Genomic DNA, 26,598 nt, shown 5'->3' with positions numbered 1-26,598 from the left:
AACAAGATTTGGCAAGAGAGGCCGCTGTTACGATTTGATTAAGAATTGACTGGTTCAAATAAAAATACGAGGTTACACATGGTTTCCTTGATAAACGTTTTCGGAGAGAAAATAGTTTTGTGCGTCCGCTCTTTATTGTCAAAGCCAATGCTTCCCATGCTGTAACTGGCTGTATACGTCTTAATTGATACTGCTATAATGAATGCAGGGGGGAAAAAGTTAACCCATATAAATTCACCTCATGTTACAGCAAATCCTATGGCATCATCTTCATCATAGTGAATTTCTGGAACAACTTTCCACTGAACAGGAAATGATAGGTGTGTTATTCTACATTTTTTTTCTCTATGAAGGTTTTTGTGCTCTGGATGATGTGGTATTTATTTTCCAGTCGAGCGGCCTCTGCTGTTTAGAATGATGTACTTTATACCAACTTGAGAGCAGACTGGATCTAATGTTCATTTACTGTACTGTACTTTCTGCATAGAGAAAAATTAGCATACCTTTTTAAATTAAGATTGAAGAAGTTGCAACCCAATAGTAAATTTAGGCCCCTGAAGGGATAGCAATAGCAATAGCACTAAGACTTATATACCGCTTTCCAGCCCCCTCTAAGCGGTTTACAGAGTCAGTATATTGCCCCCAACATTTGGGGTCCACATTTTGCCTACCCCAGAAGTATGAAAGGCTGATTCAGCCTTAAGCCTGGTGAGATTTGAATTGCCAAATTGCACTCAGCCAGTAGTCAGCAGAAGTAGCCTGCAGTACTGCACTCTAACCACTGCACTCATCCTAGTATTTAATTCTGAATACTTCAACTAACAATGTTGCTTACAAATTAGTACTTGTAGGGGCAAATTTAATTTACATTTAAATAAAAAAAATGTAAAGCTTGGAAAGGTAATTTGTGGACTGCAGGCTGTTACATAAAACCCTTTCTCGTTTGCCAGGAAAGCTGATTGTGGTATAATGTGAAATTATGTCCCTGAATTTTGGTAGAAACTGTATGTGTGCAATATAATATAAGGACATAACATAATATAATCTTAGAATTAGAAACAAGTTAACTAATGGGAAAGAAAAGAAGTACTCTTTCGAACTGCTGGATTGGCTGGAGCTAGAGTGTGTGACACAGTTCATCCTGTTCTGTGGCAGCAACTGGGTCTCAAACATCAGCCTGCTGTTAGCCCAACATCCCTAACCTTGTGAGCCATACTCCTAATTTATTGTAATACATGTTGAAATTAGCCACTTAAGGTAGCGAACATACCTAATATTCTTCCTTCATCCGGTTTTCCTCATAACAACTATTATGTTGTTAGAGCTGAATGAATGAAAGTAACTGGCCTAAAGTCACCCAGCAGCTTTCATACCCAAAAGGCAATAGAACTTAGAGTCTCTCAATTTCTAACCTAGTGCCCTAACCACTATACCAAACTGATTCTATACAATTTCTTTTTGATAAATGAAGTACAGTTCACTAATTCCTATCTGCACTTGCAATCAGAATACAATTTATTAGAGCAAATGATAGCTGATCAGAAAAGATCCAGTGAACCATTAGACTTTTCTCCTTTTTTTAACCATGTTCACAGATGATTTTTTCCCCTTTTACTGGGTAAACATTCAAAGAGTTCCATCAGTGTTGTCTTCTAGCCAAAAGACAAGATGATAGGTATACTAGTGGTGTTATTGTTCTTCATCAATCCACTTCTAGATACCCTAAACAGGAATATGCCAAATATGAGAAAAAGTAGGAGGGTGTCACACAAAAAGCCTATCACTGGAAATTATGTGTGGTCAGAATTCTTGCTATCCCAGCATGGATAGGAGGTATAAAGAAGCAAGGGAAACTATTGATTGGAGGGTTTTGGTAACCACTGACTGTCCAGTATAATTACCATAATGGCCAGGGCAAGTCACTAGAACAGGGATTCCCAATGCCTTCTCCATGGACTGGCAACTGTTTGTGGCATGCCAGAATCCAGGCTGCACAAGCAGGTGATGCTCCATCTACGGGATGCAGGCAGCATGCAAAACCCTCTCCGGTCCATGGAAAAATCTTTCTCCATGGAACTGGTCCTTGGTAGCCAAAAGGTTGGGGGCCACTGTGTTGGAAGAAATGTCCATCTGGGTTCAGTTCCAAATGGGGAGAGACACTGGAAACATGGAGAGTGCTTGAAAAGATGGTTTAATGGTGGTGGGCAGGACCATATGGTTTGAGATCCTGCAAAAAGACACATGAGAGAGAGAGTGGGGGGATGGAGATGGAGAGAGATTTATAGCTTCTGTTGGGCTTTGAATTGAGCTTGTATTCTGATTGGTTGTCATGCAGGGGGAACTCTGTAGGCTGTTCTGAGTCCCAAGCTTGGTTGCCTCTTGCTGGGTGATGATGTAATGAAAGGCTTTGTGATTCCTATTATGGCTCTGCATGAAGGAGGTAGATCTTTGTTATGTAGAATAGGCCGGCCCAGGCCTTAATAGCCCAGTGACAAAGCTGAGGGGCTGAGTTTCTGCCTCCTTTTAGGGGAAATATTCTCCCCTTTTAATATTTCCTAAAATATCTCATTTTCCTAGGAGAGGGGTGGGTGCTAACTTCCTACATCTGCACTAAAATATCAAATGAGAGCAAACCTCATCCCGTACTACTACTAGCACTAAAGATATTATCTAGTTTGGTAATGAACCGTCTTCAAGAAAACCACCAACCTCACGAGTGCACTAAAGATTGCACAGTTCAACCCTCAGCTCTCTTCTAGTGATAATTGCCCTAGCTGGAGTGGATGGTATTTTGGACAGCAATGTCTGAATTCAGTTTCAGCTCCAGCCATTATAGCCTTAGAGAAAGCAATTTGAGGCAGCTGTGCAAGAGCTCTTTGTATACCATATAGAGGGCCTTGATAAATAAAATTGCCCACTCTAAAGTTTTTCAATTGCTGGTTGGAAATTTTGTTACAGGACAGTACCGTCAAATCTTAAAGTCTGTCACATGGAATACAGTAAATTTAAAAATTTTATTGCAGACCAACAGAATTAACATTCGTTATGCAGTTGAATTCTGCAAAACTATTTCTGTGGATACTTGCAGAGTTGAGGCCGATTTACAGGTGATAGTATCGAGAAACAAATTTGGTGAGTTTCAAGTGGAAAGTGCATGCCTGCAGAATTTACCCCAACTTAAGTGCAACTAAGCGCTATCCCCAGTTGCGATACGGTTTTTGCGGACTGAAACACCGCTTGAGTAAATGCGTCGGCCTTTTAAGATGTCACGAGGGTTTACGACTTTCTACAGAGCCCCCTTTTCAGAGGAACAGAGTGGCGAGCATCCCCATCATCGCACAAGGCAGGTGAGATTGCTACCCTTCCTCCCTCTTCTACCCGCCGCGCGTTCGAGTTGCAGATCTCGCGGCGCCTCCTTCACGCGACTCGCGCTCTTTTCCCGCCATCTTGAAAAGATGCACGCAGAAAGCTTCCGGACCTTGGGCTCCCAGTGCGCATGCGCGTTCCTCGCGGGGTGGTCAAGAGAGAGAGAGGGGGATAAAAAAAGGGGCGAACGCGAGAGGGGCGAGAGGCCTCGGGAGCCTTTTTATGCCGCCGCTGGTGCCTCTGCAGGATGTACCGTCCCGGTTGCAGCCGCTCGAGCATGATCTCCTCCAGCAGGCCCAAAGAGAACAGCAGCTCAGGCTCCCGATGTTCCCGGTCCGGTGCCTCCACCACTCCGACAAGCGGGTCAAGTCGAGGCCGTAGCCCGCGCCGCTCCCGTTCTCCGTCTCCACGGGGCCGCCGCCACCACCGCTCGCCGTCCGCCGGACGCTCTTCGCGTCGCTCGCCATCCCCCCGTCGCAGTAGCAGGGTACGCTCTCCGTTAGGAGTGGGGGGGGGCGCGAAGTCGGAGAACTCCGAGGGGAATTGGCCGAAGAGCGGCCTCGGCCTCGGCTCCCCGTGTCCTGTGGTAACGGTTCCTTTACCGGTTCGCCTTCAGGGCCCGCAAGCGTTCGCCTCCACAGAACATCCATGTTTCTCTTTATGTCCCAGGAAACCCGCTTTCCTCCCGCCAAGACTCATCGATATCCCGTGTCTTTGGTTCTGTTTGGGCTGAGCAACGGCGACAAGGTGGCCTGTGGGAAAGTTAATTTCGCCACGGCACACCTTGAAAAGCAAAGGTGGAAAAGGGGTCCCTATGGAAACACGGAAAAAGCGGCCGCCAGTTGCCAAGTAGCAAAATTCAATCACACGTTACCAAAGTTGGCGCCGGGCTGCTGAGCCCAAAAAATGTGCCGCCTTTTATTTGTGCCTTACCGTTTTCATCGAGTCGTTGTGGTTTGTGCGGAGTTGTTAATGCGAATTTGGGCAATTACTAACATTTGGCGATGCAAGTGTGTTGTATGAAGGCACCTAAAAGGGCAGTTCTTTTACAAGTATTTCACCAGACAAGTAATTTCTACAATTATGATTATGTAATTTTTGTTTCCCTTTGGGTTACTTGCTTATCCTGTTCAGTATTGTTGAATAGAATAGAATTCTTTATTGGCCAAGTGTGATTGAACACACAAGGAATTGTCTTTGGTGCATATGCTCTCAGTGTACATAAAAAGATAAGATGCATTCATCAAGAATCATAAGGTACAACACTTAATGATAGTTATAGGGTACAAATAAGCAACAAGGAAACAATCAATATCAATATAAATCTTAAGGATACAAGCAACAAAGTTACTGCTACTTGGTATTTCTGAACTCAAAATCTTTGGTATTTTTTAAAGTAAAAAAATTGGACATATAGTGCAATCATAAATGTTAATTAAAAGCAAGTTTCTTGTATAACTGACTCAAGGTCACCTAGCTGGCTTTGTGACTAAGGCAGGCCTAGAATTCAATCCCCCAATTTCTAGTGAGATGCCTTAACCACTACACCACACTGGCTCTCATTTCTATAGTATATAGATCTGAATTACATAAAAGTAATTGTTGAGATCTTACAAGAAAGATCCCAGAGAATAATGAATCTCCTACTTACTATTGGGATCTATTGAGTGCTATTATGAGTCTTTTAACCAAATGAAAGAATTTTGCTTAAAGTCCAAAGTGTCAGATGAATTCAATGGAATTTCTCTTTGTATTAAATCAATCAAGTTATTGATTTAATCATTGTACTAAGAGCTCACCCATCCAAACTGATGTAATGTAAATCACAATTGATTTCAGGTAACAATATACATTAAGGCATCAAATGTCATTTACAACTACAGTCCTGATTATACAGCACATGCTGAACCAATCATATAACTCAGCATAATACAAGAATCCAGATAAGATTTTATGTATTTACAGTATTTCTGTATAGCTATGTTCTAGAACAAATGGAATGTTTTAAAGGCAGGAATGAAAAATTTAGAGATTCCATATCTAGCTCAGGAGTTAAAATAACATTCTAGCTACACGAGAAGTGGCATAAATCTATTTTCAGTAATATTAAGGAGTTTAACACCTAGATTTGTAATCCTGATTATGATGGTACATTACACAAATGTATTGAAGTAGTCATATTTATGAAATCATACTAAGGTTAGTGATAAGCTAAGATAGATTAATGAATATTTTTGAATCAATGTGCACTTTTTTCTGTCACTACCTTGTTAATTGTGAACTTCCTTCAACTACATCCACCACAGTTTTTTCATTTTGGGTTTTACTATATTCTTCTGCTGAATGTACTTTTAGATTTTGCTTCTATTACTAAATTACCATATTGCACAACTCAATTTATAAATTAGTATCTCAGTAAAGATAAAGGTTTCCCTTTACTCTAGGGAGTAGTGCACATCTCTGTTTCTTAGCTCAGGAGCCTGCATTGTCTGAAGACATTTTACATGGTCATGTGCCCAACATGACTGTATGCTGAGGTGCATGGAATGCTGTTACCTTCTAACCAAAGTAGTACCTATTTATCTACTCGCATTTGCATGCTTTTGAAATGTTAGGTGGGCAGGAGTTGTGGCCAGTAGCAGGAGTTCATCCCTCACACAGCACTGGGGTCTTCAAGCGGGCTTTAACCGCTGAGTCACTGCACCCCTAGGTACTCAGTACATGAGACTAATTAAGCTTCCTTGAAAATAGTTTAAAAAATTTACATTAGGCAGATATAATTACAGAAAATACCTAGGGGATTATTTTGTAGCTAAACCATAGGAATAATGTATACTTTTCATTCATTTCATATTCAATATGTGTTTTTCCTGCATATTCCTTATTTTTAGGACTATAAGATGTTCTGGACTATAAGACACCTATTTTTTGGACTATAACACATTCTGGACTATAAAACACACCTAGCTTTTGGGGAGGAAAACAAAAAAAAAACTACCCCATTTTCGGCCTCCGTATGCCCCATTTTCAGCCTGTTCCAGGCAGTGAGGATTGCCACTGCTGACCCCGCCTTGGTCATAGGTGTGGTCTATGGTCAGGACTATTGCAACAGAAATTTGGGGCTCAATTATGGTTGTAAGTTGAGGACAACTTGTGCATTTATTCCATAGATAATACAAGCTTGGTGTGTATACTGCTTTTTAAATGGACAGGGTTTTATTTTCTTTTGACCCCCCAAAATAAGGACTTGGCCTTATTTTGGAGGGGGGGGGGGCTCATTACTTTGGAGGTGCAGGAGGCAGAAAGCGTGGTCACCATGGCTGCTGTGTTGCGCTACTGCAACAGTGCAACACAGTCACTTGCCAGCTGTTGGCGCCTGAGGCTGTGTCTGCGTCCTCCTGTCCCTGTGCCAGGCTCTTCAGGAGCTCTCTTGCAAGAGAGCAGCCACCTGGCACCTCTTGCCATGTGGTGCCCACTCAACAGACAACACCCCCCTTCAGCTGGGCAGAGTGCTGAGCGGTATCCCAAAGGCGCCAAGCCGCACAAGTGCCTGTCACCCCCTCCGCCGCTTGTGCATCTCCCAGTTCTCCCCACATCAATGTGGGTGAAGCCGGTGAGCACCAGGTCCTTTAGCTCACAGCCGATGCTGCTGGTGCCCGCCACCAGCACCCACATAAAAGCCACAGCTTGGGCCAAGCTCCCCTGCCAGGGTTGCTGCCACCATCCCAGCACTGAGGATGGCTTCCAAATCCCTGGATGGAAGCTGCTGAAAGCGGGGAAGAGGCCAGTTGAGCCAGCCGCCTGTTGTAAAGTTTTCTGGCAGCCGGGGCAGAGAGTCTTCCGGCAGCTGGGGCAGAACCATAGAGTGGGAAGCGCACTCCCAGAGCAGCCACTGTCGGAAGAGACTCTGCCCTGGCTCCTGGAAAACTCGGTGGCTGGCCCGACCGGCCTCTTCCCTGCTTCCAGCAGCTTCCAGGACATGTCATATTTTCGAGGAAATACGGTATTGATGTATGTATGTATAGATAGCTTGGTTCCATACTGAATCACAATAATATTATGTACTCCAATATAAAACCTCTCGTTATGTTTTGATTATTTTTTTGATAGCATAGCCAATGTAATGGAATCATATTTTTCTTCAATTACAGAGATATTCCCCAGGTCGGCACTCACGTTCCCCGGGTCGGCACTCACGTTCCCCGGGTCGACGCTCACGTTCCCCGGATCGACGCTCACGTTCCCCGGATCGACGCTCACGTTCTCCGGGTCAGCGCTCACGTTCTCCTGGTCGGCGTTCTAGAAGTCAACACTCTGAATCTTCAGTGGAACAGAATTTGCGGATCACTGTTGGCAATGATCGTTATGGTATTGATACACCTGAGAGAAAGAGGTTATGCGATAGACTGGGCTCACCAGTTGACAGCCTGAGTGATATGGATAGGTAGGTTTTTTAAAGGCTTGTTTCTCACATCCATCCTTGATATAAAATACCACAATCTTATAAGACGTAATGAAAAATAACATTGGCCAAGCTGTATTGAGAATTCTAGATCTTGGAGAGAGTATTTAGTGTACTTTCTCAGACTGATATTTCATAATTCCAAAATGAATATTTCTCAATTTCAAAATGAATATGACAACTCATTCATATACCATTACAAAAGTAGTAGTGTTAATAATACAGTAATGTAGTATTTCAATAAACTTCAGTACATTTAAAAAGAATTTAATAAAAGAATACATGTGTAGTATAATCAGTTGTTTGACAAAGTTCAAAAGAAAATAACATTTTCGGTATAATATCAGTATTTGGATTTTCATTAAGGATAGATTTGTCTCTTTTCTGTACATTAATTAAAGATGAAAGCAAACATTCTGTGGTATAATAATATATATTCACATTTAATGTTTATATTTAATGTTCTTGTATGGGTAATACCTCAGTCATATTAAATATGTGGAATGGGTTATTAGTCACATACAATGTATATTTTTGGGTTGATGGGTATATTTGGAAGTTTAATAGTATATTAAGAATGCTCAAGCAAAATAGTTATTGTGGGAGATGGGTTTATGGTTTATGGTTTATTATTTATAGGCCGCCCTTTTCCCTGAGGGGACTCAGGGCGGCTTACAATTTATGAGGAGGGGAATACAAGACAGTGAGACATAAAACAATACATAAGTAAAAGTAGAACACAACATTCATTCATCATTCAGGTGGGGACGAATTACACTTTATCCCCAGGCCTGACGGGATAGCCAGGTCTTAAGGGCTGTGCGGAAGGTCTGGACGGTGGTGAGGGTACGAATCTCCACGGGGAGATTGTTCCAAAGGGTCGGAGCTACTACTGAAAATGGTCTCCTCCGCGTAGTTGCCAGTCGACACTGACTGGCGGATGGAACTCGGAGGAGGCCTAATCTGTGTGATCTAATAGGTCGTAAGGAGGTAATTGGCAGGAGGCGGTCTCTCAAGTACTCAGATCACTACCATGGAGGCTTTATGGGTGGTAAGTAGCACCTTGAAGCGCACCCGGAGATCAACAGGTAGCCAGCGCAGCTCACGGAGGATAGGTGTTATGTTGGCGAACCGTGGTGCACCCACAATCACTCGCGCGGCCGCATTCTGGACTAGCAGAAGTCGCCGGATGCTCTTCAAGGGCAGCCCCATGTAGAGCATGTTGCAGTATTCCAGCCTAGAGGTCACAAGGGCCCAAGTGACTGTTGTGAGAGCCTCCCGGTTCAGGTAGGGTCGCAACTGGCGCACCAGGCGAACCTGGGCAAATGCCCCAGGCGAACCTTAGGCAAATGCCTAAATCTATGCTGGATGATTGTGTTTTCATTTGTACGTTGCTTTTCATTTTGGGGAGAAATACCCTGCAGTCTCTATGGCAAGACTTGGTTCATTCCAACAACTCTCTGACTCTCTGCCTACCCAAATTTTCATTTTAACTGGATGAGTAACAAAACTCTCAGTTTTAATAAACTTTGGTTCAGTTTATGCCATGATTTAACCTTTTTGGATGATAGTTTAAGATATCAATTTACTCAAAAGCAAAATGGTAAAGATGCTTCATGTTTCCTCTTACAGCAGCAGTTCTCAACTTGTGGGTTGGGACCCCTTTGGGGGTCGAACAACCCTTTCATAGGGGTCGCCTAAGACTACCGGAAAACACATATTTTTGAAAAAATATGGAAAACATAAAATAATTTTATGGTTGGGGGTCACCACAATATGAGGAACTGTATTAAGGGTCGCGGCATTAGGAAGGTTGAGACCCACCGTCTTACAGGATGCTCCTTACCACTCCCAACTTATCTTTGTCTTTTCTGTAGGAAGTTGTGCAAATAAGGCACTGGGCTGCTGTTAGGTTATATTTTTAATTTTCCAAAAATGAAAATAATTTTTATTTAATAAATAAATATTAATTTATTTGATTTGTTTTATTTTATATAATTCATTTCATAATTTTCCAAGTACAAACAATAGATTGTGAACAGCATTCACTCTATTAGCAGCTATGTAAGTAGTTAAAATGTACTTGAAATATTTCTGTATTTTGACGAATGAGCAAAATTATTTCTTGATGGAAGTTGTTTTTCATCTTTAATCAACAGTATTTTTATGAAATTTCTTGTTTTTATCAAGTGGATTCTTCTCTAAGAAGTAAGCATTAAAATCAAATGTGGAACTGAAACCATTTTTTTAACTTGACAAGATGGGGAGAAAAATGCAGAAGTGCTCTTTTAAAGAATTTCCTGGTGAAAATTTAGGAACTAAAGTTTACTAAACTTACAGGTGCAAAATCTTATGTAGAAAATAGATTACAGTTTAACAGAATTCAAACATCCTGTTTTTGTAAACTAATATATGAGTTGTGTTTCATCTGCAGATGGTTTTTACTATTAACAATTTCTATTTGCAATAAGATTATAGATATGCAAAATATATTTAGAAAAAAAGAATGTTTGGAATAGCATGAATCTGTGATATAATGGTAAAATATTTCCTTTCCATTTGAACACTGAATAACACGATGCATTTGCAGTGAAAGCTGTTTGGTGATCTGTAATCAGATGTGCATTCAGATAGAACTGTCATTTAACATATTTCAGTGCTGAAAATGAAAAACCCTGGTCCCTGGGGAAGGTTTTATTTCTAAATCAAAAGGGCTGATTTTCTGTTGTTTTTAAACATGCATGTAATTCTCGACTTATTATCACAATTGAGCCACAAATTTATATTGCTAAGCAAGACAGTTGTTAAGTGAGTTTTGCCCCATTTTATGACCTTTCTTGCCAGAGATGTTAATTGAATCACTGCAGTTGTTAAGTTAGTAACAGGGTTGTTAAGTGAATCTGACTTTCCCTCTGACTTTGTCAGAAGGTTGCAAAAGATGATCACATGACCCTGGGGATGCTGCAGTGGTCATGAGTGCAATAAGTCACAAGCAGTGTTGTAACTTTGAAAGGTCGCTAAACATTTTAAGTTAAGGACTAGCTATACAATACAGGTAATCCTTGACTTCTAACTACAAATGGAATGGAACTGCTATTGCAACTCATGGTCATAGGTCGAGTGAATATATGATAATTTTTATGGGGTTGTTCAGTGAATCACCTCAGTTGCTAACTGAATCACATAGCCAATAAGTGAAAATCCCAGGGTTTTTTGCCAGAACTTGGCAAAAAGGTTGCAATCGGTTTTAAAACATAAATGCCTGTTGCCAGACATCTGAATTGTGATCACATGATCATGAGGCTGGTGTGAGAGTTGTAAATGTGAATACAAGACATAAAGTCAGTTTTTCCGAGCCCATTGGTAAATCAGCAGTCATAAGTTGAGGTCCTGTAAAAGTATAAAATTAGAACATGTTTGTGAGATATAAAATTAAGAAAAAGTTAGAAAAACTAGATTAAAATAAGGAAGCTATAACTGAGTATTCAGCACAACATTACAATATTATAGGTTCCTGTTCAAGGCATGAATGAATTAGTCATGCTGTCTTTCATGATGTTCCTGATTAGTTTGTTTGTTTTGCAAAATGGTCAGCATATTGCATCCATTGAGCATATTATGCATCAGTGTGGTATTCAATGGGGTAATTCTGTTGAGACAATAGACTTTTCTTAAACCTATTGATGTTTTATAAACACATCTGCATACTATAATGATCCATGTGAGGAAAATAATTCTACTAAATAGGATATTTCTATTGTATGCCATTTGAATTATATTATTCTAAAGGAATTTTAATGTTAACAATTAGGGATACAAATTGCAAACCTTTTCCAACTGTTACCCTAAAAGGCTGATTTGAAAAAAAAATCTTTGTAGTTTTAGTGGAATATATAATAGTTATTCCAGTTAAAGAAAATTCATTCATTTAACTTACTTATGTAGTAGGTGAGATGAGTGGTGTAGAAATTTATAAATAAATACAAATAGATTCATTCTAGGATGAGCAAGTGCGCATGATCAGCGCTCCTCCCATTTTTGGCATGCTTTTTTTGCCCTTCCCAGGCTTTAGAGCTTTATAGGAGCCTGGAGAGGGCGAAAACAGCCTCCCCCGTCCCCTCGGAAGCTTCAGGAGCTTCCCTGAAGCCTCCAGAGCGCAAAAAAAAACCCGGCCCTATGGGCAAACTGGAAATTCAGGAATGGACTTCCAGTTTGCTCATAGGACCAATTTTAGCCCTTCAGGGACTTTCTGGAGGCTTCCCTGAAGGCTCTGGAGGGCCAAAAACGACCCTATGAGCAAATTGGACATCACTTCTGGTTTGTCCGTAGGGCCGTTTTTAGTCCTCCAGAGCCTTTAGGGACCTTCAGGAGGCTTCCATGTAGGCTACGGAGGACGAAAGACGACTCTATGAGCATGCCCTGACAAATGGCTCCGTATGCCGCCTGTGGCATGCATGCCATAGGTTCGCCATCCCCGTCTTAGAATATATATACATGTTCCAATATTGCTGTGGGACAGGTGTCAAAGTAGTTTGGTAGCTTTGTAGTATGTAGAAAAATGAGATAAACACGTACTTAGCAGTTATGAGTGGATTTTGATTAAAAACTGCCAGTAGGAATTCCCAATAGTTCCCAATCCATCATATATCGAAAAGTAGCTGGAAAATTTATCCTTTGGCTCTCTTTGAACTTAAAAAAACCCCCACATATACTAGGGAGAGAGATCAATATAGGTGATAGAATTTTTTCCCCGTTCATTATAAAGGAAAGTTGTGAACAAATAATGTAGTCAGTGAACAGTTGTGATAAGAAGAACTTAACTCAGTAAGGCAGGCAGGCAACAAATGCAGGCTCAGGAGCACTGTGTTTGATGAATCAATGCAGAATGCATAACAGAATGTCATTGCTATTTTCATCTATATTCTCTGACTTCTAGCATGTGATGGTAGAACCTCAGTGGTTTGTTATGGCACAGGATGGGCTAATTTAAATGGAAGGTGATTCTAAATCAACAAGAGAAAAAACTGATTAAATGAATTTTTCCATTAACTGAGAAACAATGGTGCAGGTCAAACAAGTAGGACTATTATGTACACTACTATATCATTCTTACAGTGAAAGTATATAAAACTACTTTAAGAGGTAGACATGAATGAAGTGTTGCTGTTCATCATGAACTGATATTTCAGTATTATATCTGGCAAAAGAACAGTAACATTTCTTATTTCTCTGCTAATAACTTTTTATGCAATCTTTGAAAATCAAGATATTCTGGTGCACACTTTATGTAAGATCTAACACCCACCCTGCTATGTAAGTTATGTCCAGTAGATGGAATAGCACCCACCAATGGATTTCTTCCTCTCCTTCTCTTGACAAATCTGCCTTGATGGCTGACAGACATTCCAAATAGATTAAAGAAAATAAAGGTATAGATGGGAGGAGAGCAATAAAATAACCTGAATTAATACAGATTTTAGTGAATGGATTTGCAGGTTATGCTTGTTTTATCTTTCTCTGTTCATTAATTTGTTTTAGAAGTTATTTAATTGAGAACAAAATACCTTGGTTTGTGATAGGAAATGTACCTGTTGCAAAAGTTGTAAAACTTTTGGAACTGACTGCATTAGGTTGAAAGGAAAAATAATGATTATGCATAAGCAGGCTGCTTTTCAACATTTCTGTTCAACTGACACTATTCAAATTTGTGAATGAGTTATAATTTGTGTATCTCTCTAATCAGGGATGATTTGGCTGATGGACCAATATTTAGCAGAAGCCTTTACGTCGTCGGAGCCTTGAGAGATATTCTTCTCGTGAGGAAAATCAGGCTAGCCCTTACAGTAGGAGACATGATGAGGACTATCACAATAGGGATGTTTCCTCCATCAATCAGACTATGGCATGAACTATGAGGATAAACAAGAGAAGCTGATAGGGAAGGTGAACTACATAGAAAATCCTTATATGCATTGGATGATAGAGGGCGGGAGCCAAAACGACCTCGATATGACAGAAATGACAGATACTTGATATGAACATGGAACCACAGGGTTTCTTGTCAGGAAACACGAAAGTACCGTAAACGAAGTTTAGTAGAAGTCCAAGTCCAATATATCTCAATGACGATTTTCGCGAACTATAGAAGTGCTTAGAAGGAAAAAGAAAAGAAGAGGAACTGAGCAGAAATCTAGTCGGGAACTATCTGGCAATAGCTATGTGATGACTAGTTCAAACTAATCCAACGAAATCGTCTGAACCTCAGTACCTTATAGACCTGATGATGGCACCAGCAATGCCCAAAAAATCTATTTTGAAGAACGTGTGGATGATCATCTGTACAGGTTTGACACCACTCCACTCCATTTTTGCTACTATCAGTTGCAATTTTTAAAAATCTCTTTAATGCTTAATTTCAACTCTGTTAGTTTGAAATTGTGTTAGTAGTTATGTTTCTCTAAAATGCCATTGAAGATTATTAGTTTAAGTATGAATCCTTTATAATTAACGGCTTGATTTTATTTGATCTAAATAAGGACTTGACTTGTTTTTAAAATTTAGGGCAACAGTCTGTAAGTCTTTAAGCAATTATGATCATCTAGAGAGTATTTCTAAAGTTAGTGATACACAGGAACTACATTTTAGAACTTAAAAGAATATATTATTTTTTTAATGGCTACTGTTCAGTTTCAATATGCTTGGGGATATTGGGGAAATGCCTTTGTTAGCCTTACAAAATTCACAGAAAAATATATGAGCTTTTAAGATTCCTTGTTTACAAAAAGATTGAATGGAAAAAATGCCCATCTAACTTTTTACTGAACTGCAAGATGAAAGTGGGAGCTTTTGCCACTCATACTCTCCAAACATATGTTTACACATTTGCTAAACACAAAAAGGTTTTTTAACGATGATAGAAGTATATATTAATAGATTTATCAAATAATCTATATGTAAAGTATATATTTCAAAGGTTGTATGTTGACTTATATTTGTATGATTCAAAATGTACAACTGATTACTTTCGGAATTCATTAAAACTATCATAAGGAATTGATAAGCTAGTATGCAGGAATCTAGGCTGTGCAACTTTTTCCACACTGATAGTCTCACATAATCATTAAGTTGTATGCCAGGAGCAGCAATCCCAAATGTTGGTGGGCCAGGCTGAAGATGTATGCGGACTGAACAAGTTCTAGACATCATTTGTGGTGTAAGTCATTTCCCTAAATGGATTGCATAGTGGATTGGTCTTTTCACTTGTTCTAAGAGTCAGACTTTTTGGTTCTTACAAAAAAAGCATTTTCCAAAGCTTGCCAAGGAGTCTATTGCTTCCTATTTTACTTTTTCTGTCGTACTGTTTGTTTTGGCAAGGGTAAGCCCTTTCTAACCATACAGTCATGATTACTACTAGTTGTGTTTTTTCCAATTGTTTTCCCCTCAGCAGTCCTTCATTCTAGCTACAGCGACTCTGGAACTGTCAATTTCTGATGTCTATCTGTGTCAAAAGTAATACTTTTGAGGGCTATCATCTCTTCAAGGAAGTCTGAGACTTAGAACTTTGTCTTCAAAGAAGAATCTTTGTGTAATAACTTCTGTTCTCTACTCTCAGTTTACATCTTCACAAAAGTCAGGAGCTGTGATTAAACATATTTTTGACCCTAACCTCCTGAAAAAGTCCTGGAGGAGGAATGACTTTGAACATATGAGGAACTACTAAGATCCAAGGTGGATTTTAATCATGATTGAAATCACTAGTAAAAAGGCTTGATTTAAATCAACTCGATTTAATCATAATTTTTAAAGGGCGACTGTCATTTCTTTCCTGCAGCAACTCCTCTGACCCGCTGTTGACTCAACAACAGCTCCAATATGGCAGAATATACAGCCTCATGCTATATAACTATGCTCCATTTCATGCTGAATAAATTAAATTATTAATGTATATTAAATAAAAAACTATCTTTAGATAGATCTTTACTCCAAAAGTATTTTATTAAAATAAATTTGATAAAATAAAAAAATCTGATTTAAGTTTAAATTTAAATCTGATTTGAATAAAAAATTTGATTTTAAATTGTGCTTTTTTAAAAAAAAATCATCGATTTTTATCCACCCTGCTAAGATCTGTTTCCCAACAGCATTTGATTACTGCTTTGTGTCATTTTAAGTGTCTGTATATGAGTTTGGCTTAGAAGTGTTAGTGTGTTTCTGTTTTGAGTTGATAATGGCACTTTCAACTAGGAATGCAGTAGTCTCATCTGCATTCTCTACTGATGGCTTCCAAGCAGACACATGCACATGATTTTTGTTTCCTGAGACATTGCAAACTGAATATTCAAATTTCTGTTTTCTTTGGCAAACGTATCTTTCAGAGGATAGGTTGTGTCTGATTGCATTCTGCATATTCCTGCACAGTGAAATTATTTTGGTATGTCCACTATAGGCTGCCCTTCTTCACTGTTGGAAATATAATACTGGATTTACTGTGAAGGTCCATTTTCTACAGTGGAGAGAGGGGAAACTGGCCTTCGTGTGTGTTATGTTTCCTTTGTTTTCTGATCTACTTCCCATTTTTTCTTTTTAACTTTAACCCTGGCTATTTATTAACTAACTGGATGTTGGAGCTTTTTTATGTTGATATTCTGAAAATACAGAGTTGGGCTTTCTATCAATAAAGGAGAATATATGTAGCTCTGGTTTAAAATAAGGGGTCCTTGGTGCTCTCTGAGCTTGCTTGTTTTCTTGCAGACTTTCAATTACCATACTAGGTAACATCAGTGCTAGTGACCGCAAGAAAACAAGCAAGCTTAGAGAGCCCCAAGGATCCCTCATGGGCTTTCTATGTGACTCCCCAATTTGGTGCTATCTGCTACAGAATGATGGAGGAGCAGCACGTTATATGGTACCCTATTTTCATTATAGATCTTCATAGAATGGCCCATGTTATATTTTCTTATTCTGTCGCATTAAGTATTACATCCCGGTTTTCACCTTTGGAGGGGGCTGAACAGATGTCAGCCTGTTTAAATAAAACTAGGATGTCAGATTATATATTTTGCAAAAAATATTTAATTTTATATGCAAATGAAAGAAAAAACATTAAGGCAATTGTCGTATATTCTAATGAAATGAATCTTATCTATAGATTCATGTAATTTTATATAATTAATTTACTAACACGTACATCAATTCACTTAATAAATAGGAAACTAAATATATACCGGTATTAGTATGTGCAGTCCAGAATTTTGATTGGTTTCCCTCTGGGCCCTGCAATAAACAAATTTAGGTTATTAGACATACGAAGAGCAAATGTCTATACACAAATGTTAGTTTTTAACATAAAGTTGTGGTTAATCAGGCTTAGGTGGTGAACTGATTAGTGATTTCTATTAGCCTTCAGATCAGAGTGTCAAGGCTGTGAAAGAAAGTACCATAGTAGAAGGAGAAAATTGGGAAGAAAATACTGTATTGACTGCTTTAGTCTTGCAGGATATCCTAAAATAGTTAGGTCATGGTGAAGACAGGAAGAAAGTGGCGAATAGAAAGTTTTCTATTCCCTTAGGTTTTCTTCCAGACCTATATTGTCATCCAGAAATTATCCAGAAACTTGAGTATGAATTTATGGATATAAGAATGGCAGCCAAGAAAGCCATGTTCTTCCTATTAGCACAGCAGAGAGATAGCAGTTAAATGGTTGGGCTTCCTTGAAAAAGCTTCTTTAAAGGTAGTCTTTCAGCATGATCTGATAAGTTTTAAAGAAGTGGAAGTTACACTTTGTAGGGACCGAATTACTACAAATTAAGACAGATAATTTTTTCCAAAGAGCCTATCTGGTTTTTCTATATGGTGGAATCCTCCTATGAGTCACCTGTTCATGATCATTCATTCATTCATTCATCATTCATCATTCATTCATTCTATATGGCTTCCAATTTGAAGAATATGGCTAACAAAAACAAAATAAAACAATAACAAATGTAACACATTTTAAATAACATATATCTCAGTATGTCATAATTTGTTCTAGATTAATCAGTTTGATTAACTTTCATGACTCTACATTAGATATATTGCAAGTGGTTAATTTCTTGGAAGCTTTCTTCCCATTGTAATAAAAGTTTTGGAAGTGTGAAGACATTTCCCCTTGAATTCACTTGTTTAGTTATTCACTTTCATAAAAAATGCACTGAGAATCACCTTTCTTCTGGCTTTCTAAGTTGGTCTGCATTATCTAGAATATAGAAGTATCTAACAAATTCTGATTCAAGGGTTGTGATTGTGGGACAAACATTTTCTATCTTCTACAATGAAGGAGATTATAGACATAGGCTGTTCAAGAACTCCTGATATTGTGTTGGTTTCAGATTGATTTTGTTTTTTAAAATTATAAAATATTTAAATTAATCTATTTTAGGCAGAATCCACAGGCTCCTTGATAAGGTACAACAGAGAAAGAAGATTAAATTTGATGTTAATTTTAGGTGGCATATTTGAAAAAAAAAAGTACATGTAGTCCTTGACTTACAACCACAATTGGGACTGGAATTTCCATTGTAACTCATGGTTGTAAGTCACGTTGGACCTGATTTTATGACAATTTTTATGGTGGTGATTAAGTAAATTAAAGCATTTGCTGAACAAATCATATGGCTATAAACGAATCACATAGATATTAAGTGAATACAGCTTCCCTAATGGGTGTTTTTTCCCCAGAATTGACAAAAACAAAAAGTTGCAATTAGCAATCATGTGACCACTTGCCAAGAACCTGAATTGTGATCATGTGACTCCGGGGAAGGTACAGCAGTCAGAATTGTGATTACAGGTAGTTAGCCACTTTTTTCCCCAAGGTCCTGATTTTGAACAGTTGTTAAATGATCGGTTATAAATCAAGGACTACCTGGGTAAGCCAAATTAAATAATGTTAATTATTAATTGAGGGTCTGTTTATTCTATAACAGACATAAAACTCTCCCCAAAAAAATGTACCTTACTTATAGTCATGGACATATGTAAAATCTAAATATTGTGTCTTAATTTTTAGAGAACAAAATAAAAAATAGTAGATATAATTTTTATTTATTTATTTATGAAAATTTATATGGCTGCCCAATTCATTCTCAGTGACTCTGAGTGGTTTACAAGGATAAAATCCCAATGCAAAAAAAAACAATATAAAAAGCAATAATCCCTTCCCCTTGGCAACAGTGATCAAATGAGCCACTTAATGCGCTCCATATCATTCTGGAGTCCCCAGGCCCATTGGCAGAACCATGTCTTCAGAGTCTGGTGAAAGAGTGTCGAAGTGGGGCCCAATCTATCTTAGCAAGTATTAATATGCTAAGTCTTTTTTGCAACTGTCTTAAGTTTTGATTTTGAAATGCAAATTTAGTATTAAAATGTCTTTGGAAGTGTAATTCCTCAAAGCAGCCTTTTAACATTTTCACTTCTTCTTAGTCACTACGTTCCTCTTTTGCTATTCCTTTCGAACAAGCTTTTTTCCTTTTTAATTATTGTTCTTCTTGTGCCGTATCTGTCATCGGACATTGGCGATCATGGCAATCCTTTTTTTATCAACAGCGCACGAAAAGTACTGTTGAGTTTTGTTCAAACCACTCCCTTAGATTTTGAAGCCATGATGTTGTTGAAGCCAAGGTAATTATTGGGTGGGGGATCCCAAATAATCAGGAATCAAGGTATAAGCATGAGGATCACCAAACCAATTAAATTGGTTTTGTGTAAGTATGATTGAGGGCAAGTCAATCGTTTCACTTGTCCTTAATGGGAGAGGGATGATTATTACCAAGACAGTCAAACTGCCACTATTTTTGTTGTATTATTAGTTTTATTCTTAGCAGCACCACATTGCAAAATATATTGGACTGCATTAGAGCATGTTACCATTGTTCATCTGATACTTACCACTTTTTGTAGCTCTCTGAGCATTTTTATCAAAGAAATAAATGTTGTGACTTTAGATATAGACTCAGATATAATTGTGCAATATCTATAAAGTACTGTGACCACATAATATTTTGAAATATTTACCAGTATGTGTTTTTCACTCTCATTCTCTTTTGATAATTTCCTGTTTGGGTTTTAAACTATTGACTATAATCCAACTATATGAAGATGTTGTCTTATGAAATGGACTATGATTACATTAATTCTGGAATGCAGTAACAAATGATAATTTTTTTTCTTTTTTAGCCTGAAGTCTTTTCTAGCAGTTCTTCTTCTATTAAAGAGCCCCCACTTCTTTCAAATCATTCTTCTTTGCCCCAGCGTAGTAGTGTTGCTCCTTTTTCATTGGAGGTAGAGAATTTCCTCAAACAATTCAACAAAGTGCAGTTGCAGAGTCTACAGTAAGGAACTCAAGGCCGTGAGCCTGACTGGAGACCATTTTCTGGTCCACATCAAAGTACACTTCCTGCTGAACAAAACTCTGAAAATTTTCTAAAACAAACAGAGCCTCATGAGTCAACATCAGAGTCGTTGACCACCCACACCCACCACCCACTCACCAATCCCCACATCCGACCTGGTGATTTCCTGCTTCCTCATGAAAGAGCTAGCCAGGATGGAAGTGGCTTTTCACGTATTCTGGGCATTTTGGGGGCAATGGCAGATAATACGGAAGAAAAAAAAGTTTCCTGATGATCTTGAGGATGAAGAGAAATTTCTTTATGGTGATGATGATGATGATGAGGAGGAGGAGGATTGTAATACCAGCTCTCCATCTACTCAAAAACTAACATGATGATGGGAAGGAATCAGTAACCAAAAAGTAGGTTCTCCACCTCCATCTGTAAATTCAGAACCATTAGATGAATCCAGACCAGAGTATGAGAAGATTCATGATTTGCTTAAACTATTGGTCTTGACATTGGAGTGGCCGAAAGGTAAACTTGCTGCTCGTACTCAGGAACGTCTTCATGGAAAAAGTCATCTCATTCACCTGATCGTTATTCAGGAGCTTCTTCCAAAGCAGAAATGTGGGAGAGGCGTCGCAATCGCAGTGAAACTTATTCTCCAGAATCAAACCAGAAGCACACTCTCTCACCTACTGTTCCTTATCCATTATCTACAAAATCTGACCACAATACAAGCAAAATGTTAGGACGAGATAATCCTGTTGACACAGTTGAGCAATCTGTTCCTCCAATGTCTCTAATTCCATCAGCTCCACCATCTCTTCCTAATATGTCACCTACCCCCACCTCTGTTCCCCAATACAGACTTTCAAGCTTTTCACCTTTTCCTACACCACCATTACCGCAAAACTATCCTTCTCCTACAATGGCCCCTCCTGGCTATGATGCGTATGGACACTACATGGCTTGCAGCTTCAGGCTGGCCCATGTATGCTCAGCAGACTGACCCTGGGCTTACAGATATGCATGGGCTTGTCACACTAACGGTACCACCAAATCCAACACGGCCCAATCTTAGAGTTATTGAGACAGTTTCCACAGCCAAAGGGACTTCTAATAGCAAAAGAGATGATTCTGTGCTTGTGCAAATCCCCACAGTAGATCCTTATTCAAAATTACATTCTCCGTTCTCTCGACCTTCATAAGAGGTTCCACGGAAAGAATATCTGATGAAAAAAACCGAGCTTCTAGGAAACAAAAGGTGGTACTTTTAAAATATATCTATTTTAATATATAATTCAAAGGCCTAAAATGATGAACATCTGTGTATATTTTTCAATTTCATTAAATTTTCTTTTTGAACTTTGCTTATCTTATGGTTACTTGAAGACCATTTGAAAATCTAAGCTGCTCCTGAACACAGTAGCAGACATATTGGATAGTTGTCATGATCCTGCCATATTTAATCTCTGCTGTGAGAACTGCACTGGCTATCAGTAGGTTTCTGAATAGAATGTTGGTCTCTTCTAATATAGACCTATATTGCTTAGTGCCTTGCTATCTTAGGGAATTTCTTTCCTCGATAGTTCTATCTGTCCTACACAAACATCTAGTAAGGGCTGCTAAGAGTTTCCAGCTACCAGCAGATATGGCGGAAAGGGGTGCAATAATGAGCATTCTCTGCAATAGCCTTACTTATTTGGAATATCTTACCCTTGAGATAAGGATGGTGTTCTGGAAGCAAGTAAATTTTTGACTTCCAGAAAATAACCAGCACTGCCAAACTCAATAAAATGTAGGTGCTTATGCTCGAATTTAAATTAAATTGATCAAATTGCATTTAATATTTTAATTATATTGTAATTCCTATGTAAGCTCTGTAAACTTGGTTTGGTAAATAAACTTCATAAATATGTTTCTAATAGGAATATCCATAATATGAGAAACAAATACTATTTTGAACCTGGAGCAAAATAGCGTCACTTGAACTATTCTATTGGAATGGTCAGGTTATTTGTGTTTTCTGAGAAATAAAACTCAAACATGTTTTAAGTGACTTATAAAAATATGTTCTGTTTGAGCTTGAGATACTCAAGATATTCCATATCATGAACGAATAGTTCGTTTAAGATTGCTTTTGTGACCAGAAACTTGCAGTTTTTTCTTTTATTGTAGGGATAAACAGAATATTTTGCTGTGTGTCAAAAGAATATTTTATTTCAACCTTGAAATATTTTGAGCTAAAAATGTTTTAGATCCTGATTTCAAGGATAATTACTGTATTTTTCGGAGTATATAAGACGCACCTTTTCTCTCTCAAAAAAGAGGCTGAAAATCTGGGTGCGTCTTATAAATCGAATACAGCATTTTTTTGCCTCCCAAAGCCCCACCCCTTTCACAAAATGGTGGTGCATAGCCTTATGGAGCTTTCAGAGAGCTCCTGGGGGCTGGGGAGGGCAGAAATGAGTAAAAAATGGGCCATTTTTGCCCCCTCCCCCAGCAGCACTCTATAAGCCTCCATAAGGCTATGCATGTAATTTTGTTTGACAAAAAATGGGCCCATTTTCACGAAAAATGGACCGTTTTTTGCTCATCCCCCCCCCCCCCAGCACTCTGCAAGCTCCCCCAAGGCTATTCATGCCTTTTATTTGAAAAAAAGGCCATTTTTGGGGAGGTTTGCAGAGTGCAAAAACTTTCCCCCCCCTTTCGGAAAGCTCTTTAGTTAGAGTGATTGATGAGAATTACATTGATCAAGTGCTGTGCCAGCAGAAACAAGACTTAGGTGCTGCAGGTTGTCAGTGATTTCCATCTCCAGCACATGGATAAATACACCTGGAAACATCTACTACCTACTCTCTCCCCCTACCTACCTACCTACTGTATTTCTCTCTATCCATCTACCTACCTACCTACCTACTTTCTCTTTCTCCCTACTACCTACTGTATTTCTCTCTCTCTTCCCCTCTATCTACCTATCTACTCACTCTCTTACCTACCTACTGTATTTCTCTCTCTCTCTCTATTCCTCTATCTACCTATCTACATACCTATCTACTCTCTCTCTCCCTACCTACCTACTGTCTTTCCCTCTTTCCTCCCTCTATCTACCTACCTACTTTTTTTAAAAAATTGCCTCTTCAAAACCTTGGTGTGTCTTAACTCCGGTGTGTTTTATACTCCGAAAAATACGGTAGTATTTTAGAATGAAACAGACTAGATCAGAAGTCCCCAAGCCCTAGGCTGTGGCCCATTACTGGGCCGTGGCCTATTGAGAGCCAGGCTAGCATGTGCAGGCATGCATAGCTCAACTTGTGCAACTCGAGCTGTGCGTGTTCGCATGTGTGTACGAGCCCACCATTCATGTGGCCCAATTAGACCACCAAGCTGCAAAGGGGATCGCTGGACTAGATCATAATCTTGGAAATATGCCAATTTATTTATTAAATGTATACACTACCCATCTTGTTATCAAATGAATCTGGGCAGCTTACTACATGATGAAAATAACAATATAAGACATTAAAACATTAAAATGATAAATATTAACATTAAATTAACAAATACTAGCTAAGGACCAAACTAAACGTGAAGATGGGTTTTAAATGAATTAAATTCATAGTGAAAAATGACGCTGTATTATATGTCCTTATATTGTTGCTTGTTTTTCATTCAGTAGTAAAGAAAACCATTTACAAATTGTAAATTATAACTCAAATATAATACATTGAGTTATTTAATACACATTTTAAAATGCTTTAAAATATTTGTACTGTGTTGGAATTGATTGATTCCAAACATGATTGCAGATATTCAGTTCATTAATTTCAATAGGTTTAAATGCACTTTATCCTACATGACTTGTGACTTACTTAAAATTTACTTATATGCCACGGTGTTTCCCAGCAGAAGATAGTTAATGCTAAAGAACTTTGATTGGTGACCCTTCACTGAAAAATCAAACACAGATGCAACATATAACAAAAGAGATGCTATCTCTGATAAAAGCTAAATTCCACAATTATTTCAATGATTACTTGGACAGTGATTATTCAAATCACTTGAATTCAAGGTGCAATGTACCGTACCACACTGATTTTTCAATGTTGTTTTAACCTTTTGCTAAAGACAGATAGTGGTTTATACGATTTTTTCTTCAACGCTTTTTAGGTAGTAGAGGAAATTGAGAAGTTGAAAGCTGAACAAGAAGCACGGCAAAAAAAACTACATTATCTCAGAGCTGAATTAAACAGACTTTCAAAAACAACAAGGTACTGTTTCTTCTCATGCCCCATTTTTCCTGGGATATTTTTAAATAGAGTTTGATATTATATAGTCAGATGGATTAAATGGGTTTGCTTCCTTTTATTATATGCATCCCAGAATTTATTAGGTGCATCAAATATGAGTATAGGCAACTAGCTTGCTTTAGACTCAGTGGTGCACCCCTGGTGACATTCTGGTGAGCCATGATATTTAATAACATGATTACAATCATTTTGCATTTGTGAACATAATTTTCTTCCCTTTTGTATTCAACTAATTTGTTTGGTTCAGGGGAATTGCTGCGGAGAAACGGAGGGAGAAGGATGGACATAAAGACCCCTTGCTAATAGAAATCAACCGACTACAAGACAACATTGCGAAGGAAATAGCTCAGCTGAAGATGAATGCCGATGCTGCAGAGAAGAAACAATCTGAACTTGACAAGGTAGCCCAGATCCTGGGGATTAATACTTTGAGAAATCCCGGAAACTATCTTCAGAAAGTAAAGACTCTTCAGAAAATGCAAGGACTCAGGAGAAAACGTCTGATCTAATCAAGGTAAATGCTAGGAACTGATGCTAACTTATTATAGCCTGTATGAAAGAAAGGGCATTCTTTGCCATCTATTTTTAAGAGTGTAGTCTGTGTGTGTGTGCGCACACATGCTGTGCCTTTGAGTCCATGTTGACTGCCTGGACAATTCCCTGCAGATTTGTTTGTAACATTGCAGAAATGGTTTTGCCATTGCCTAGGCCTGAGAAAGAGATAATTCCAGCTCAATGAAATTTTCATTGGCTTGACCAGTATGTGATCTATATTGCAATTGGTCTCTCTATCTCTTAAACACACATAGAACAAAGTGTGTATATATGTGTGTGTGTGTGCGCGCGCACACGTGCATAATATTTATTAAAGGCTGGTTTTAAGGAACTCTCTTATTATATACCTTATAGATGTTTTCTTTAATGTAGGAATCAAGAACTAATAGTGACAGATTCAAGGGAAAGAGTCCAAAGTCTATGGAATCTTCTTCACAGCCAACCCAAGAGACCAGTGTTTATGACTACTATGATACAGGGAACCATTGGTGTAAAGATTGCAATACTACCTGTGGAACTATGTTTGATTTCTTCACACATATGCATAATAAGAAACATAGACAGGTATGTGTCCACTCATCAATTTGTCAATAATGTATATAAGCTATATATAATTTAATGGCAGAGTCCCATGCCAATTAAGTATGCCTTTAAAAGTTTGTTGGCTTGTTTATTTACCAAATTTGTTATATTTATTTAAATTTGACTTGCATAGCAGTCAGTATTGGACTTTATATTATCAATATACTATGTCACTAAAGCCTAAACTCTTATGGAAACGGAAGCTTTGTGGCATCTAATGTGATATGTGAAATATCTTGTTTTTTGACCGATGCACTTGGGAATAAATTCACTTATGTAGTATATTCTATAGCAGGGGTGTCAAATTCAATTTCATTGAAAGCTGCATCAGGGTTGTGTTTGACCCCTTGGGGGGCAGGGTGTGTGTGGGCAGGGTGTGTGTGGCCGTCTTGATTTCACTTGTGTCAGGGGTGCCTGTGGTGGCTCGAGTGCTCTGCCAGCGAAAATAGGCTCCCAATCTCTGTTTTGCTGGCAGAAGGTTGCAGGAGGCCATCACAGCTGAAAACAGAGTTTGGGACCCCGTTTTTGCTGGCAGAGCCACTGCAGCCTGGTTCTTTGTTGTTTCCATGGCAGCCCTGCAGGCCAGATCTAAGCATCCCATAGGCCAGATCCAGCACGTTGGCTGTGAGTTTGATTCCCCTGTTCTATAGTGTCTCTACCATAAGCAAAAAAAAAAGCTGCCATTTTAGAATAGAATAGAATTCTTTATTGGCCAGGTGTGATTGGACAGACACAAGGAATTGTTTCCGATGTATAAGCTCTCAGTGTACATACAAGCAACAAGTTATAATCCGTGGCCGTGGTTATCCGAGAGTCTTTAGTTCCTCGTAGGATCCCTGCTCCGGAGCTTGTCGGGTGTGAGTCCTTGCTGGTGAGGTTGGACCCTGGGGGTCAAGTGGGCTTGCTGCTAATGTACCTGCCTCCCAACAGCGTTTGCCGCAGCTCT

The 26,598-nt window shown here is 38.8% G+C and overlaps 1 pseudogene; it reads left to right on the top strand.

Annotated features, from left to right (window-relative positions):
• Window positions 1–3,151: 3,151 nt before the first annotated feature.
• Window positions 3,152–26,598, top strand: part of LOC116508340 — a 35,166-nt pseudogene continuing 11,719 nt past the window's right edge.

Source organism: Thamnophis elegans, chromosome 4 (genome assembly GCF_009769535.1).
Source record: "Thamnophis elegans isolate rThaEle1 chromosome 4, rThaEle1.pri, whole genome shotgun sequence".
NCBI lineage: Eukaryota > Metazoa > Chordata > Lepidosauria > Squamata > Colubridae > Thamnophis > Thamnophis elegans.
Note: the sequence above shows the minus strand (reverse complement) of the source record. Positions and strands in the feature narration are given on the sequence as shown.